Consider the following 7,012-nt stretch of genomic DNA (forward strand, 5'->3'; position numbering starts at 1 on the left):
CAGTTGGGAAACCTGCTTCTCACAGGCCCCCTCCCTCCCACAGGCTGAGACATAGATTTGTGTCGAGTCTACCTTTTTAGGCAGGATTAATGCACAAAACCCGTGTGATTTCATGCACGCTTTTGAACAAACAGAAAATTGTGACTGGTCACAGGTGTATTCCTGGGGGCTGTTGCTCAAGTGGTTTAGATAAAAAGCTCATGCTGCAGGACAGCAGCCCCAGCTCAGCAAAGATTCGTGCTGTTAAGTTATCCTGTTACTGCCTTTTACAAAATTACTTACATATCCATGCAGTGGACAGAGACAGTGTGTTTTCAAAGAGTTTGGGTTTTTTTTTTTAAGATTCTCATTTAGATCACTGTAGAATGATGCTGAATTACGTGAGCTTAGGCACAGTTACAGATTCCAAATTTTCTGAAACCAGAATTTTGTACTGTCTGGGCCAAGTAGTCCAGGTAACAGCACTATGAAGGAGGCATGGTTAAAAAAGATAATTCATGATTAGCAGAACTGATTTAGATAAATCCTTCATAATAAACTGCTGTGCCACAATGCACAATGCATCTATCAGGGGAAAAAATGCCAGCAGCAGAACATATGACTGGGCAGGGGGGAAGAAAATCTAGAGAGCTGCAATAATATTAATTCTAATACTGAAAAACCTGTCACTGTTTCTGAATTAAAGCCTCAGTCACTGATATACTTTCACATTTCCATCTCACTTGGCTGGTGGCAGCTGAAACAGCCCCGGCACAACTCAGCTACGTGTTGTTCCAAATGTCCCTATCTGTACTGGTTCTACCACCAGCCGAGACTGAAGATGCTCCACCCTACCCACTTCTCTATTTGTATGTGCATTTTGGCTCTCTTCCAGGGAAATCAACACAACATTCTCTTGCTGCTAAGGGAAGTGCAACATTCATTGAGCAGCAGCTATGTTATTAGCAAAACTGGAACCTCCTATAGTTTCTTCTTCAGTGTCTCTCCAAACAGCTGTTACAGCTCTAGTAACAGTTGATTATTGCATTCAGTCTGAAATTTTAAAATTCTAGATTCCAAAAGTGCCTTATGACCAGCAGATCAATTGGAAGTAACTGCAACCTGGTTATAAGAGGTAAATCAAAGCAGGTTGCATCAAGATTTGTCAGTGCTCTGTTGTGTGAAGCCAAAGAGTTTATCTCAAAATTGATTATTTTAAGACTTTTTCAGCAGAAATATAAAAGATCATTTAAATTAGTATAATTAAACTCATATTTGTATTCATTCTTTGGCCTATATTGGCATCATGCTGAAAAGTTCAAGGAATTCCTGGATAATTCCATTAAGATTTATTCTCTGTTGGCAATTCTTGGCAGAATGAAAATTTATTTCTGAGACGCAGCCAGATTTTTTCCTCAAGGAATGATGCATTCATACAGCTTAAAAGAATATAGTTTAAAAGAAATATGAAGTTTCTAAACTATCTGTTACTGAGAAAGCCTGCAAGAACTAGCAGGGCACACTAACAGTAAGACAAGGTCATGTGCCTTTCAAACTGTATGCACAGCACATGAAGAATAACTCCAGCTTTTGTGTACATTTTTGTGATGTACAGACCTAATCAGAAAGACAGATCTTTGTTATGTCAAGTCTGATAAATTGTAGGCAAACACTAACAGAGCCAAATTCTCCTTCTAAAACTGAAGGAACAATGTGTTTGTACAACTGCAAGCCAGGTATTGCCCAGCAGTACTTCACGGTCCTGATTCACTATTGTTTGGTTCCTGCTTTTCTTACACCTGTGGGATGTTGCTGTTACATTTAAACCACCACAAAGTGCCAGGCCACAGATGGTGACTGACAGTGGGCAAGATGACAAATTAATCAGCTTCCCCAATCTTATACAGGGCCAAAACCTCTCTGAGGTGGGTTTCTTGTAAGCAATTCACTGAAGCTATAGATAATTACATCAAAGCTAGCATGATTTGTAATCATACTTGTTATTTGCTTACCACAAAGTCAGAAAAACCCTGTTTATTGTCATTCAAACTACTGAAAAAATCTATTTGGAAATAGAAATCATATTATTTACCTGCTGTCAGTTGGCAGGTAAAATAGACACACCCATCCTTTGTACATTTTCACCTTTTTTCATTCAACTTTTATTTGAATTAAATATTTAAATAGGATTAAAAACCTACATCCTGTAACTAAACACCCTTGAATGAAATGGCATATAGCAATGGATATTATGGGGGAAGTACCCAGGTAGATAAGAGTGAAACCCTTTTTCACATATTTTCTCTACTGGGGTGAGTGAATTCCCAGCAGTTCCATTTGTTCATTTTTAACTTGACCAGAGAGACTCAAACTCTCAGCCACTACATTTTAACTTCCCAACACTCACAGTCATGAATTACAGATGAACAGTAAGCTAAGATAGATATCCCAATATTGCCAGCTCAGGAATCTTGCAGTTCTTCTCAGTTATATGCTCTTCTAAATACCAAAATGGAATTCTGAGATCAGAGCTCTAGAAACACAGTCCAAGTGAACTGTGAATACTCAAAACCACCAAAGCCAAACACAAAACACTATTTGGCTTAAAATTCTTAACATATAAAAGCCTGAATCTCATTGATCTGCAGATCTTGACTCATTTTTGAAAGCTTGGATATGTGGACTGGCACTAGAAAGGCATTCTTGTAGATCATAGTAGAAAAGTTTCTGAAGCTAGAGAATTAGAAGGGATCTTTTCTTTGCAGCACAAAATACCTCGTACTGTACCGCTTTCCAAGGGACATGTGGGATCTCAACTTTCACAAAATAGTTTGACTCTAATTCAAATCATTAATTAGTGAATTACAAGTGCCTGGGGCACAATATGGACCTCGAGAGGTATAATGGCATTGCTTTGGTAAATCAATCATTACCTGCTTCTTTTCTTAGGCTGAACTATGGGTATCATTTTGGTGCTGTTCACTGCCATGACAAGCTTGGCTCCCACAGGAAGTTAACATTATGCAAGATTTCAACTAGCAAGAGGTGTTACTTGTTCTACAACCTACACTAGCCAGTTCATTAGCTCTCTTTGTGAAACTAAAATACACTGTTTCTGATAAGAAATGTGATACATTTGCTCCTTAGGACTAATTGTTGTTTTTTTTAAATCTTTAAAAACAAAACCTCTGTAATAAAATAACTATCTTAAATTCTTCACTGTTTACATTTTCACTTATAGAGATATTTAAGGATCTTCAGCCACAAGGATAAGAATTGTCTTTAATAGAGATATGCAGATGAAATTATCTTCAGTTCATAGCTGCTCTTTAGAAAACTAAGCTTGTAAAATTCCACTGACACTTTAGAAATATTATCTGTACTCATCTTGTTAGCATAGGGTCAAGATTGTTTAGACCTTGTTGCTACAGTCAAAGCCTTAAAGATGTTTGGAGTCTGAAGTTTCAGCCTAGGGCCATCTCTAATTTTCAGCTGGTAAACAGGCTCACTCCCAAAGCCAGAAGCTGTTGGGCTACAGCTTTGGATGGTATGAAGTGAGATAGTGCCTGGAGAGCTGAGCCAGCCTATAGCAGCTGTGGGTCATGACTCAAAGCCCCCTGGACAGGTGTGCAGAGAGCTAGGAAGTAATAAACTGTCTTAAAAAAATAGCAGTATTCACCATGAAGATGAACACTGCTCATTTTGCCTTGTATTGCTCAAATAATCTTTACCAAAGAGTCATCTTCTGGAAAAAATTACAGGTCTTCTGAGATTATGGGGGTGAAAAAAAGCAAAAAGACACACATTTTTACACATTTTTATCAGTCAAACTTCATCTTGTAAGAAAAGGGAAGTTCAACAGTTTGCAGTTCTTTTTCAAACCTTATTTTAAACCATACCATTATAGAATTTTTACATTTACAAATTCAAAGTGAAACCTTTCAGCCTAGTGTCCCCAAGTCTCGCAAACAGACTTTTAAATTTAAATTTTCTATTGTTCTAAAATTAGCTTTAACGACTTGAAAGCCTCAAAACAATTGATGAAACAATACATGTTCTGTAGGAACATGCCTAGTAGTGACCTCTTACCTGCTGATGACCTTTAAATCCACCGGAGCACCCCAGGAGATGGTCGGTACATGACTGAAAGTTACAAGCTCAGGTTCTATTGACATATCAGCACTGAATTGTATGTATCTGAAGAACAAGAGTTACCCCAGAATAAAGGAGAAGCAGCCATTTGTCAATATTGTTTGGATGAGATAAGCGCAGTGGTGGCAGCAGGACGCCTGAGACACAACGTGCTGGCATTGTCTTTCACAGGCTGTGCTCTGCAGGGATCAAGATGACCCTGTGAGACAGCAAACCAGCTGCAGGACTCCTCTAGGCTTTTCCCTCATAATCCAGTAGGATGAAAGAGTAAGTAGAATTTCTGGGGAGGGGCCAGAGCAGCCTTTCCAGCTCCCATCACAGGATCCAGGCAGAAAACAATTGTTTGGGACATTTTTCTAGATAAGTGGCCTTCAATACATCAGTCCCTCCCTTTGTTTCTTGGAAATAATAGCTGCTAAATGTGCTTGGAATAGCAAATTCCTACTGAAAACATGAACACAGAGCTCTGAGTTCATGTCAGTATGCTTAGCACACCTACAAAATAGGTACTATACCAGTCCCTGGGACTGGCAACTGTGCATTGAACCCAACCTAAGTTTTCAATAAACACTAAAATGAGAGGGCAGAAAAGGGTACAAGGTACAAGATATTTTACTTCCGAGGAAAACCACAATTGCAGCTCAAACCTTCCTATTTTGGGATGCAGAGGTTAGCATAGAGCATCAGGCCCTTCAGTCACTTCTCTTCTATACAATTAACACTGACATTTTAAAAGTTGCAATTAGCAGATACTACTCCAAGCCTGCATGAGTTCTTAAGTACTATCACCATGCCAACTTTCAATTCAGGATATACCTGACCTGTGGTTCTTTAACCTATACAAATAATAGCCCACAAATAACAGAGAACCTTAATTTGAGGCACGGCTTTTAATCAAGTATTAATTCAGACATTTTGGAGCTATTACTTGAACACAGAAAACATCTCAGTTTTAATTCCATCCCGAGTGTACTTTTTTACCTAACTGCAGGTATCTGCAAATAATCAAAGTTAACTTGACTTCAAAGATATATATAGTATAATTCTGCTGCAAGACCAGCAACATCATCACAATGGAGCACCATTTCACAAAACATGACTGTGCATAAATAAACACAACTAAGAGAGGTGTTTAGCATATTCTACCACTAAGCAATTTATAGGAAATTCTTTAACATATGCAGACAGAGGTACAAGGACACCTGTAGGCTACACTCAGCACTTGAATTCTAGGTTCTGAAAGGGTCTAGCAAAGAAAGAAGAAAAGAAGATTATATTCAGTGTTATCATAATTAGAATCTCCAAATTTTCCAGAAGTTATCTTAGGAATATGAAAGTTATTAATAACTTATGTATGTCAACGATTTTCAGAATGCTTGTCCCTTAAAGTAAAATATACCCAGTTCAGTAAAACAGAAAGCTATTACTGTTTTCATGTTCTCTACACTTTCACAAAGGTCACGGACACATCCGACTTCAGGGATTTAATTGAGACAATGCTTATGTGCTAAAAATCATGGAGTGAAACAAGCCCTGCCAGAAGGGTAATCCTGACACTAGGTCTTCCTTCAGCAAGTAGAGCCGAAGCACCAGACAAATACTTATTTTGGTTACATGTGTAAATCAATAAATAAATACAACTTATGCAGCAACATGTTCTACAGCTCAGTAGAATTTATGGGGACAAGAGCCCCTCTCTGAGGGTTCCACACCTGCAGAAGGAAGCAATACTTCTAGCAAGCAGCTGTTCGTGAATGTTCATTCTCAGGTTTTTCCTTTCTGTCCCCAACAAATTCCCTAGCAAGTAGCAAATTCAGCTATTTCATCTACCCACAGTGCCCTGTTTTCCAGGATATGTCACACTGTTGAGCAAAGAATGAGAGCATATACAAAATTCATATATTCCCCTGGCATTCTCTCTTAGCAGTAAAGGAAAGTTGTATATATACATAGTGGCATTTCAGTATTATTCAGCTGATTTATCTGCAACAGCAAGAGCAAAATGAAGTATAAACGTCTGAACCTTCTCTCACTGGTACACAAAGTTATGAAATGTTAATGGAATAGTTATTCCTGACAAGCAGGTGTTTAATGTCTGTCTAGCTAAACAATTTTCAGATTTGAGTGCTTATTGTTTATGTAAGAATTTTTAATGCCATTTGTAATTGGCATGGCACTCACATGTCAGGAGTTTTATTTAGTGATGGAGTTGTATTTTACAGTGTGTGTATGTGTGTGTGAGTGTGTGTGTGTGCTTTCAGGTATTTTTGGGAGTGGGATTTGTTGAGGAAAACCATTTATAAGTGACAGCAGATTATCATATTCAACTGTTTTGGCTGTAAAACCTGGCACTCTCTTTTAGGCCTAACATGATTAAAACCTGCTGAGGCAGGAGTACAGCCAGCTCTGCTGAGTAGTCTTTATACACAATGTGTACAGAAGGCCAAGGCTGGAATCATGAATGTGGCAGACCACTGATAGTAGAGGAGTTGAGAGTTTACAGAAACAAAAAGTTTCTATGACTAAAAAGATATGCTAAAAAAAAAGGTTTTGGAAGATGTACATTAACATCAGATCAGAGTACTAAAAAATACCTCTAAAGAACCACTACTTTTGTTTATCACAACTCAAACATGGCAGTGTGTGACTGAAACCTCAAAAAGTAATTTAAAAAGTGAGGAAGAAACTCCAAATAAACAAAAAACCACCCCAACCTTCCAACGTGTATTTACTACCAGTTGTGGAAAGCTGTGGAAAGTGTTAAATTGCCTAAAGGATAACACAGTACAAACATTTGACAAAGAATACCCCCTGAATAAGTTACAGATTAAAAAAGTTACAGATTCACAACTGCAGGTCCCATGAAAAAGATAAAAAAAAA

Source organism: Serinus canaria, chromosome 4 (genome assembly GCF_022539315.1).
Source record: "Serinus canaria isolate serCan28SL12 chromosome 4, serCan2020, whole genome shotgun sequence".
Classification (NCBI taxonomy): domain Eukaryota; kingdom Metazoa; phylum Chordata; class Aves; order Passeriformes; family Fringillidae; genus Serinus; species Serinus canaria.